This window comes from Canis lupus, chromosome 8 (genome assembly GCF_048164855.1).
Source record: "Canis lupus baileyi chromosome 8, mCanLup2.hap1, whole genome shotgun sequence".
Classification (NCBI taxonomy): domain Eukaryota; kingdom Metazoa; phylum Chordata; class Mammalia; order Carnivora; family Canidae; genus Canis; species Canis lupus.
The window spans coordinates 12,048,088-12,060,245 of record NC_132845.1 but is presented as its reverse complement, the minus strand read 5'-3'; the positions used below and the strand labels follow the sequence as shown (position 1 = coordinate 12,060,245).

General features: G+C 39.7%; 1 long non-coding RNA gene across 6 annotated transcripts in view; it reads right to left on the bottom strand.

The window, feature by feature from the left end:
• LOC140637834 (uncharacterized) overlaps positions 1 to 12,158 on the bottom strand; it is a 325,342-nt gene that overhangs the window by 290,246 nt on the left and 22,938 nt on the right. For 2 of the 6 annotated variants that reach the window (XR_012034896.1, XR_012034899.1), the window contains exon 1: positions 8,032 to 8,183. The exons of 3 other annotated variants lie outside the window; for them this stretch is intronic. This is a non-coding gene — a long non-coding RNA (uncharacterized lncRNA). Of the gene's footprint in view, positions 1 to 8,031; positions 8,184 to 12,158 lie in introns of those variants that run through there. One more of the 6 variants, XR_012034898.1, reaches the window with a different exon arrangement.

The window sequence follows — 12,158 nt, the reverse complement described above, 5'->3', positions numbered from 1 at the left end:
TTAATGAATAACATACATCTTGGACAACCACGATATTGCAGAGCCAAATTTGCCATTTCAGCTAATCATGGCTTGTCCTGAGAGTTGTACCAATACTCTTGTACGCGACTGCTGAAAACACAAGGTGGCACACGTATGGCCCCTCAGAAGAACGCTCGCCTGTTGCCTAATCTCAAGTTTTCCCACCTTTGATTCTCCTTTCTCATATTCCTTAGAAAGCAGAAGAAAAGGTAAGTAGGTAAACAGCTTAGAAGATGTTATGCTAAAACAAGGGAGCTGCAACCATATAGTATTTTCTATTATATAGATGTTTATATACACAGTTTAATACTGCATTTTTTTTAAAAAAGATTTTTATTTGACAGAACGAGTATAAACAGGGAGAGTGGCAGGAGAGAGAGAGGGAGAAGCAGGCTCCCTGCTCAAATGGGGCTGGATCTCAGGACCCTGGTATCATGACCTGAGCTGAAGGCAGATGCTTAATGGACTGAGCCACCCAGGCACCTCTATACTGCATTTATATAAACTACGCATGCTAAACATAATTTCGACTCTTTATTTAAATGTTTTCTTTGCAAAATGCAATAAACTTCTTTGTAACCAGAACAGCCTGGTTTATAATAGTTTGTCTTAGAAATACAAAGCATAAAAAAAAAAAGAAAGAAATACAAAGCATTTAACTGGGTTTCCCATCTACCCTCTTCACACCCTCATCATCTCAGGAGATGAGAGGCAAGGCATTGCCCTCATTTGCCTGAGGGGAAAAGAGAGCAGGAGTCAGTCAGTGACTGAGTTTAAAAAAGCAGTGCTCTGGAACCACTCTGGAGTAAATATAGCGGATTTCAGCACAGGCTGGTCCATCTTGGCTTTCATTCAAAATGGGTTTTGTTAGGGAAGCAGAGTAATAACCTCTATTAATGAAGAAGTTATGCTCAAACAGCACACTTTATTGTCAGAAACTTTATTAGCAGAGCTCAAAATATATGAGGCATTAGGGAGACTCTGGTATGTCAGGAAAGGAGCCAATTTTGGCTGATCATATCATCAACACTAACTGAAATAATATCACATGTTCTAGAAAATAAAATTATGATTCAAAGACTTTATGGCAAAAGGAGAACAAAATTTGGGTTTGAGGAAGTCTTAAAACAGAAAAGTTATCATATAGGCTTCCAGTTATTGGCAGAACATGTATAGCTAAAATATACATGTCCCAATATCCTCATCTCAAAACTTTCAGGCTCTGTGCAAAATGTAGAACTAAGTCACCCAGAAACAACTAGAACTAAGCTTTCTCATTTTTCATATAAAACTTAGCAGTCATCCAAGGAGAGATATCATGAGGCAGTTTTTTGTAAGTCCAACTACTCTAGAGAGAGAGTGGGAGACACTGAAAAGAGAAAACAGGTCTGGAGACCAGACAAGCCAGAGTGAGAATCTTACTGTGCAAACTTGGCTAAATTACCTCACCTACTGGAGCGTTAGTCCTCCTCATCAATAAAATAAAGGTAATAGTATTTAATTTACCAGGTGATTTGAAAATTTGAGACTATGTAGGTAAAGCATTTAGCATGTAACCAGCGAATACCAAGTGTTCAATAAGAGGGACCTATTATTATACCTAAAATACCAAATTACATTTACCATCAGCACACACTTGTGGAAAATGAGATTCAATAGCATTCATGTCCAGAAGCAATTTTGTCCCCTATTAAAAGAATTTTAATGTCAGCAAATGAGAGGGAGAAAATATTCTTTTTATATAACAGAAAAGGATATGTAAAAGATAAATGATTGAAAGATTAAAATTACATCAAAATGTAATCAATCATCACCATGTATAAAATGTCTACACTAGATTCTTTCCAATTTTTATTTTACTGAGGAAGAAAAAGATAATAAAAGCAGAGAAACAGAAGAAGGGGAAAAAAAGGAAGAACAACCTAAAGAAGAAAAGGAATCAGAAAGAAGAGAATGGGGGTGCTCAAAGTGAGTTTAAACAAAGATATATTTAGAAGAATAAAAATGGAAGGCAACAATTATTTACAACAGTATGAAGAAAATATTCCCATTTTTAAATTATCCTGATTGAAACAATTAAGATGCTAGATAAAATATAAAATAATATTGTTTTAATGTATTATTAAGCAGGCATAATATTAAAAAAATCCACAAAAGTACAAAGAAAGTAACAGGATCCTGGAATAAAGTTGGTTTTTGCCCAAGAGTTCTTCATTTTTGACAGACACAGTGTGAACAGCAGACAGGAAATAAAATTGGAAGGGGTTCAAGGTGAGTGATCTAGTACAAGATGCCTGCATTGAATGGAATCCCAAAGGTCTCTATCTTCAAGTAAGAGTAAACTTGAAATGAAATAATGCTGTATAACAGTGGTTAAGATAGAGACTTTCTTGCCATGACCCTGGTTCTGTATGGAGAAAATAGATTTCTCCTTACCATTTGTAAATACAACTGTCCCACACAGAGATTAGTGATCCAAATTTATGTTTACCTACATGATCATATAATATTAAAGTGGGTAATTTAATATGAAGTAATTCAGAGTTGCTAGTGTCAACAAATGACTGCCAGAATCAAATATAAATCCTCTCTAACAGAATTAAAATTCAACCTGGTCTTTGGAAAATAGCACTAAATACATAAGAAAAATATGCCACCCACAGTAAAAATTAAAACAAAAAAATCAAATCATAAAACATACCTGAAAAGAAGACACAATGAAAGAGAATCGGAAGAAATAGAAAAAGTAGTAAGATAGAGGCCCACAAGGACTTCAGAAATTGGCAGTTATACACAGCATAGAAAATGAATAACACTGATCTGTTTAAATTTTTTTAAACACAGAAAAACATGAAAATGAATCAGTGGATGAGTGATTAAAAAGAATGACTGAACATATTTGAAAAAGAATCAAAACATAACTTTTATACATTAAAAACACAATTACTTAGGTTAAAGGAACCAATGGATGCATTGCACAAAAGAATAGATAGCACTGCATAGAGAATTAGTGAACTGGAGTTAAATTCTTTTTCTTTTTTAAAGATTTCATTTATTTATTTGACAGAGAGAAAGAGAGCAAGCAAAAGCAGGGTGAGCAGCAGAGGGAGAGGGAGAAGCAGGCTCCCCACCTGACAGGGAGCCCAATGTGGGGCTTGATCCCAGGGTACTGGGATCATGATCTGAGCCGAAGATGGACACTTAACCGATTGAGCCACCCAGGTGGCCCTGAAGATAAATTCCTTAAAAACTATCTCTAGATCTCTAGATATCTAAAATAGATATATAATCTATTTATATAATAGATAATATATAAATATCTAGATATCTAGAGATAGTTTTTTAGGAATCTAGAGAAACAAAGAAATAGGAAATATGGATATAGATTCACAGAAATAAAAATGAGACAATATAATCAAAGTTCCAGCTGTAATTAATAGAGAAAATAGGAAAGAAACAATATTCAAAGACATAATGGCTGAAAATTTTTCAGAATTAATGAAACAAACACTAACAGTTAGATACAAGAAACCTAAAAAAAAAAAAATCCCATACAGAAAATTATAAGGACATCACATCTAGATAAATCAGACTGAAACTGTAGGGTACAAAATGAAAGAGGAACCCAAATGCAACCAGAGAAAAATGACAGCCAATCTACAAACAAGGCAATTAAGCTGACTTCTCCATATCACTAACAGAATCTAGAGACAGTAAAATAATATCTTTGATGTTTTGAGAGAAAATAACTTTCAACATAGAGTTTTATCTATGTTGAAACATGGAAGCAATCTTTCAAGAACTGGGGAGGAGGGGAGAAATAGACATTCTTAGAAAAACAAAAACTGACATTTTTACCACAAAAAGACCTTTGCTAAGGGAACCTATACAGGATCTTTAAACAGAAGGAAATTATCCAAGAAGTAGGAAGAAATGCTGAGTTGGACATTTCTTGTGTGCCTCCTCAAATTTTCTTGGTCAAACCTTTTATTTCAACCAGAGGAGCACCAGCCAATTGTATGCAAACTTTAATCAACTTCACCCACTTGTAGCCTGACAACACTGCACCTTTCACTTCCTGCCCTGGGAATTCTTACACTCGCTTAACCCAGGATTAGCAAGTAATTAATGCCTCAAAGGATAAATGGGACTTTTGACCAATGAGGACTAGGAACCAATGAATAATGCCCCTACTTCTTCCCCAAAATGGACAATCTGAGACTTGTTCAGTAACGTTCATCAGGGCCTTAAAAGACGGCATACCCGGTTACCTCTAATAGCGGTTAATTCAACATCCCATCTTTATACTGTCTCTCCCTCCTTCCCTATTTCATTTTACTCCCAGATAAACTACTTGCTTGTAAACTTTTGTCTCAGAATCTTCTTTCTGGGGAATCTATTATCTTAAAAAGGAAAAAAAAAATGACAATGACTAATTTGCTGAATGTGGAAGCATCAAGAAACAAGCCAAGTAGAAAATACTTCAAATAAAGGCAATGTTAAAATGGGAAGGAGTTTTTAAGAGTAAACTCCTTCTAAAATCCTTTTATTGCTTGAACAATGGATAAAAGATTAAATAATTTGGACTTAATTAAATATGCATTTTAAAATAGCTACAAAACCACTAAGGAAATAAATATAAACTGTACAATTTCTAAAGAAGGAAGAAAAGAGAAATATTTTGGGTGTGGGGATGTTGAACAGGGAAGGCAAAGCTGGCCAGAAGCTTATTCAGAATAAAAACAACAAGATTAAGGCAAAAAAGGAGCAGGAAAAAAGTAATGGAGAGACACACGTCACTATGCATTTATCCAAACTCATGCAATCTACAACAGCAACAGTGAATCATAACGTAACCCATGGACTTTGGGAGATTATGATGTGTCAATATAAGTTCATTGAATATAATAAATGTACCACTCTGGTGGAGGATGCTGATAATAGGAGAAGCTATGCATGTGTGGAGACAAGGTGTATAATGGGAAATCTTTGTAACTTTCCCTGAATTTTTCCATCAACCTAAAACTGCTCTTTAAAAAAATAAATAAATAAATAAATAAAGTCTTAATTAAAAAAGGGAACAGGAAAAAAAGGGACAAATGGAAAACACAAAATAAAAAATAGAAATAATTCAAATATACTGATATACTGATGTAAACTTCCTAAGCTTTCCAAATAAAATAAAAATGTTATCATGCAGATTAAAAGAAAATTCAAATATATGCAATTTATAAGAGACACCCCTAAAGCATAATGAAAGAAAACAGAAAGTAAACAGTTAATAGGAGAATTAGGAAAACCAAGTCTGGAATAAGCTAAATAATATGCTCTAGTCACAGGTTCCTAGTGCTTTTTTTCTTTTTCTTTTTTTTTTTTTTTTCTGATCCCTGCATCAGTTGTTTTTCCATGATGCCATGCCAGTTACTGAGGATAGGGCCACTATTTTATTCATCTGTATGTATCTACCACCCAGCATAGCAACAAAGCAGTATCTGCTGATTTCATGAAATCAAAATTGTACTAGTCTGCAATCCATCAGAAACATGGTAAGCCTTATCAAAAAGAGCAACAATGTTTCATTTAATTTATGAAGATTGATTTGTTCTGATATTTCTAACATAATAAATGAGCTTTATTTCTCCCTAGAGGATAAAATCAAGACATAACTCAACTTAGGAAATGTCTACATGTGTGGTCATTTATAAGGTGACAGGCATGACCATAAAAGATGGCATTCATTTATTCTACATATATTTATTCACCTAATCTGTGCCAGGTACTGGGTAGGCATTTGAATACAATGATAAATAAGACAGACACAATCCTTGCCATTTTGGAGTTTGCAGACTAGTTGTATAGCAAAGCGCTAAACTAAAGTAATTTAAATTCAGATTAAACAGTTTAAATTTTATTGCTTTTAGAATATGTTACATTTAGAAAATTCCTTGACTGCAAAGAAAAATTTCAGCTAGTTTTAATGTATTAATTTATAATATTGGGCACATCATACAATCAGATCATATGCTGCTCTGAAATGCAGGTTTCTTATCTCAAATTTTGAAAATTAGCCCCATCCTCTCATTGTGAGAATTACCTGAAATGATGTGCCAGGCGCAGTGATGTTCAATAAATGCCAATTCTCTTTCGAACCAAATCATTACTACCATGCCCAAATTTAATATATACCATATCCCATTTGTAAATATTAACCATTATGGAGCCTAGGAATCACGTTTCAGAAAAAGGGAGACATCTAGATGCAGCAAGACTGTTATTTATTAGAAACAGGTTTACTGAGGTCTAAATGGGAAGATAATGTATGTATATTTATTCATTCTTTATATCTATTACATAGATGGTGCTCTAGCCACTATGATTTGAGTAGTCTACTGGCATTTACTTGTAATAATGATCCTATTATATTCTACATAGTTAATACATAGAGTTTAAGGTATTGCCTTCCACCCTTGAAAAAGCATATGATCTAATGAAAACTTAAAAAACAATGTTTTGACCATTATTTCCAGGCTCATTCTTTATCCAAGCAGATGGAGAAATGTATTATTAGATATGCTGCATAAAGCTAAAGACTTCGAAATTAAGAGACCTGGTTGCCACAGGATATGACTACACCTAATGGACTATTAAAAAATGATTAATATATGTCCCGGTGGGCCAGCAAATAGAAGGGCCATGATGGTGCATAAAAATGAAGAATTTGACTTATCGTGGCAACAAAAAGTGCTAGTCCAAGTTGCGAAGCACTGACTGTGGGAAGAAGCTAAAAGCTTTCACTGGCTTTATTAGCTTCTAAAAAAAGAAAAAAAAAATCCTAAAGGAGAAAAAAAAAGGGCAGAGTTTACTAGAATGAGCTCTGCGCTTGGTCTTGCCGCAGTGGCTCAATCTTTCAATGTTAAGTGCTATTTTGCCTCTGATTCACCACGTCAGTGTGCTATAAGTCAATTGCATGAGAGGAGCATTAAACAGTGCCTTTGGGAAAAATACTAAACTCCTTAGGATGTTGGGATGAAAGATGCTTTGTAATTGCAAGAATTTATTATTAATTCGTTTTGTTCAGACTCTTGTTCTCCAATATTTTCCATTGTGGAGGCGAAGTTCAAGGCGCCAACACAGGAAGATCCTGAACTCACTTGCTCCCACCGATCATGCTGAGTCTGGAGCTACATGTGGCACGATTTTCTCTTTAAAAACCTAAATGGGCAGCTGGGCAGCTGGGCAGCCTGGGGTGGCTCAGCGGTTGGGCGCCTGCCTTTGGCCCAGGGCGTGACCCCGGAGACCTGGAATCCAGTCCCACGTTGGGCTCCCTGCATGGAGCCTGCTTCTCCCTCTGCCTGTGTCTCTGCCGCTCTCTCTCTCTTCTCTCTGTGTCTCTCATGAATAAAATATTGAAAAAAAAAAAAAAAAAAAAAAACACCCTAAATGCTGGGGTGCCTGGGTGGGTGGCTCAGTAGGTTAAGCTTCGGACTCTTGCATGTGGCTCCGGTCATGACCTCAGGGCTGTGAGACTGCCCAGGCGATTCCAGGCTCAGGAAGGAACCTGCTCTCCCTCCCCTCCCCTCCCCCCTACTCACACTGGCTCTCTCAAATCAATCAATCAATCAATCAATCAATCAATCTTGAAAAACGACGAACTGCTGGCTGGGTGATGAGTACACACGGAGCCTATGAGGAGCAGGTAGGCGAGGCCGGAACAGACTCACCACCAACCCCACCCCCGGCGCAGTGACCCCCACAGGGAGGAAATTCAAGACCCAGAGCTCATCCCCGAGGACCAAAAGGGTTGCACCCCACAGCGAGTACCCCCACATGTAGGCCATGCGCTTGAGAGACAAGCTCCCCTCCCCCCAATATCTAACCTTGCAGGCCTTGGCCTCGCGTCCCTGGCCCCACAACACCAACAGCGCAGCCATCTGAGGGACGAGTCGCCCGCCCCAGGGTCCAACTCCGAGGCTGCTGATGACACCCGCACCTGAAGCGGAGGAGGCTCACCTGCGTACATCCCAGCGGGGGCCTGAGGGCCAGGCCTCCACCCCAGCACTTCCGGGAGGCGGCTGGCTGGGGGTCTCCCCGCACCGAGCTTGGCGGGCGCCATCTTGGGGCTCCTGCGCCTGCTCAGTAGCGCCGTCTCACCGGAAGGAGACTCCGCAGCACCTGCCGCGCGGGGGCCGACGGCCCTTAACCGCTGGCTCCCGAGGCCCCGGGGAGCTCGTGCTCCCTTGTAAGGACCCTGGAATGATCGGCGTCACCCAGGAAGGAACCCGTCCGCCTGTGTGGTGCGCCCACTCCTGTGACTGCAGCCAGAGGACGCCTCCCCGTGGCCCGGCCATCGTGGCCTGCGGGGCTTATGCCCCTGCGTCTCACAGGATGGCCGCCAGCGGAGAGAGGGGTGTTAAACAGCTGCCAGCCGCAGGGCGCAGCCAGGGGCACGGGAGCCGGGCGCCTGATCCTCCGGGGAAGGAGCCCTATTAACCCGTTGTCGTGGCGGTGGCCTGAGGGGCAGGCTTCTTACTCAGCACCCCAGGCCCCGTCCTCCGCTCGCCCCGTGCCCCCCAGAGCCAGCGCCTCCTGGAAGGCAGCTCTACCTGAGGTCGATGGCTTGGTGGCTGAAGGGGCTCACATCGCTCGGTCCCCTGGACCGTGGCAATCAGAGGGCTGGTTGATGGCCGGCTGCCACCCCCAGGGCACTGTGCAGACAGCGACTGAGGCACATCCCACAGTCTTCGTGTGAAAGAGGCCACTTGGCTTGTCCTGGAGCTTCCCGCTGAGAAGCAGCCTTCAGGTCTCACATACATGTCGTGGCCCACGGAGCTGCTTCAGTGGGCCCCATCTTGATGCTCTCCTCTGCCCCGCTGCAGCTCACCAGCATCTCCCAGGAAGGAGCTTCTGCACTCGTCTGGAGTCCGGATTGTTGCAGTTGATGCCGAGGGAAACCTCAAGATCACCTGGCTCCGGTGGCCAGTATCCGTAGACTTGAAGCCCCTCGGGACTACAGATGCAGATATATATCTGTAGCTTCTTGAAAGTTGCTCCCTGAGTGCCTGTCTTCCAGTCAACCTGAATCCAGGTGTCGAAGTCCGTTCCCTTTGGGACACTGACGGGTATTGGCACATCCTCAACTACCGGAAGCTATTAAAAATATAATAGGCTGCTTGGACAAGCACAGAGGTTTGAGAAACCAAGAGCTGGGATGGGGCTGAACAAAGGTTTATCTCCCGCAAGAGCCCATTCATTCAAGACTAGGAGAGGTAGTGGTTTCATCTACTCTATTCAAACCAATATAGAGAGTCAAGCAAAATGAAGAGACAGAGAAATATGTTCCAAATTAAGGAGCAAGATAAAACTAAAAAAAAACAAAAACAAAAACTTAATGAAGTGGTGACAAACAGTTTACCCGATAAAGAGTTCTAAATAATGGTCATAAAGATGCTCACTGAACTCAGAAGAATGTATAAACACAACGAGAACTTCGAGGTGGGAAATATAAGAAAGTACCAAATAGGAGTCACAGAGTGAAGAATACAACATGGAAACAGCCTAAGTGTCCATCCAAAGGTGGGCACCTAAAGAAATTGTATGATAGATAAAGATATATAGATATCTCACAATCTCACACACACAATGGAATATTATTCAACCATAAAAAATGACATCTTACCATTTGCAGCAACATGCATGGACCTCAAAGGCATTATGCTAAGTGAAATAACTCTAAGACAAATATTATTCTATCTCTCTTATATGTGCAATCTAAAAAAACAATTTCATGGATACAGAAAACAAACTGGTAGTTGAAAGACAGGGGTGGGAGCAGGGGTTGAGGGAGGAGAGTGAATTGGGATATTTTTAGTTTAAATAAATTGAATAAAATTCTTTTAATAAAAAGAAAAAGAAAAAAAAATCCCATCTTCAATGAACAGTATAAAGCCCCATCTCTGCCTTCCAGAACACAAACTAAAGATGCTTGAAATATTATAAAGCTTTGTGTCTTTACTATTCTGTATTCAGGACCACATGTGAATAGATTATGTCTTTCTTCTCAGCAGCTAAAAGATGAGCCATTAAATCTCTCGGATAGTTTGGATGCCTTAGTTGTTGAATAAAACATTTTTAAAATTCAGAGTCTTTTTTATTGTTACTTTTAAAACATTCCCTCTTTAGCTTCATTTTGATATTACTGATTATTTCTTATTATTATTATTACATTCTAAATACTGTCAGTCAAATAATAAACATTTTCAGATGCTACACATGAAAGAATAAGTTGTGGAGGTGACAAGCAAATTGATCATGGCATTTGTAAAATTAAAAACATAATAGCCAAATATCTTCTTTGAAATAAATGGCTAAAGACGGTTAAGTACATTAATTTTTAACTCATCATTTTAGGAATGGGAAGGCCAATCAAAGCTCTTTCAAGCATTAATGATAAGTCCCTAAATCCAAAACTTTATTCTACTACAAAAATATTCCACATAATAATGAGAAAAAGATCCCCAAAGTGAGGGGATAGGATAGGAGCAGAGGTTTCTTGAAAAGACCAAAATGCCAAATTTATAGATGCTCCCTTCTTCTGATGTTGGTTATTTCAATGTCTGTCCCACAAACACAAATTCACACATTTTTGTATACGCAGGGGAAAGAGGACTATACTTTGTGCTTATTATGTCCTAGACACTTGATATACACATCTTATTTAATCCTTAGAAGAACTTTAGGAAGCAGGTATTATTAGCCCCATTTCACAAATGTTTATAATGAAACTCAGAAACATAAAGTAATTTGCCCAAAGTCCCATAGCTAATAAGAGATAAAGTTAGATTTTCACACACAGATCTGACTATGACCAAGCCTAAACTCTTTCCATTATTTTCATCCATCCATTTATTTGGTTGAACACCTACTATGTTCCTGGTCATATACCGGAATGTAAATATTTCTAAGATAACACTCTGTGCCTTGGAGAATCAAAAGCTCTCCCCTGGGAAATCTATAGGAGGCAGAAGTATCTATGCTACCAGGCAAGAAGTAGAGAGGAGGCTGGTCAGAACAGATGTTAGGAAAAGGCAAAACCAAAACCAAGTCTTCAAACGTGACTAGGTGTGGCCCAACAGGCCAAGAAGAGAAGGCTCTAGAGACAGAGAAGCCTGGACAAAGGCAAATTAGCCTAAAATCTTAAATATAGGAGAAATTTCTAGAATACAGCCTTCAAAGAGCTGTGGGATTCAGGTACCATTTTTTAGAAGGTAACTTGAGAAAATTTTCAAATGCCTTTCCCACAGAAAGTAGCCTATTCATAATATAGTGAAATGTGTATGAGAAAAAGAAAAAAAAAATCAATCCTCCAATAAAATCAGTCTGAGAATAAAGTTAAAAAGCATTGCCGATATGGAGAGCATGGAGCAGGATTTACCTTCTCATAGTGAAAAGGAGTCTACTGACTGTGCTCACAGTCTGCACCCCTGGTTATAACACCAGTGTACCCTGAGATTTGAGCGAGGGCTGGGTTGGTTTTGGGGGTGTCACTTGGAATTTATAAACACATACTAGAACCAGGGAATATCCATAAGGACAGTATATAGTGTAGCAGCTCCTGTTTCTGGACTCTAACCTACTTCCTCGAAAGTGCAAAAGAGTAATTCCATTGCAGTGTAACACTAGCTACTCTGTGACTGCTCTAGAGCCAGCTTGTCTCTTGTTGTACTAGGACACAGATTGTCCTGGGTAGCCTGAGGGACTACCTCTTGGTCTTTTGGCTAACCTATGCATTGACAGGTGATGGAAGATGGAAGGAAGGAAGGAAGGAAGGCAGGCAGGCAAGCACCCCAATTAGGATGCTCCAAAGGTAACCCTAGATTGGAGGAAACAGTGGGCAGGTCAATTCAAGTTGGCGCCAAGCTCCATGGGATCCTCTACCAGAAGCAGCTGCAGCACCCTCTTCAAACCTCAGGGCCTCAACATCTGATGAGATTCCCAGGGGCCTGACTGAGTGAACCAGGCACTAGACTGATTTCACATTAAGCTTCAGCTTCTGGGTTTTTAGGTAAACCACTGTGCAATGTGCTTTGTTTTGGTCGGGGGAGCGGGGAGAAGGTGGGGGCGGGGGGCGGTGGTGCAGA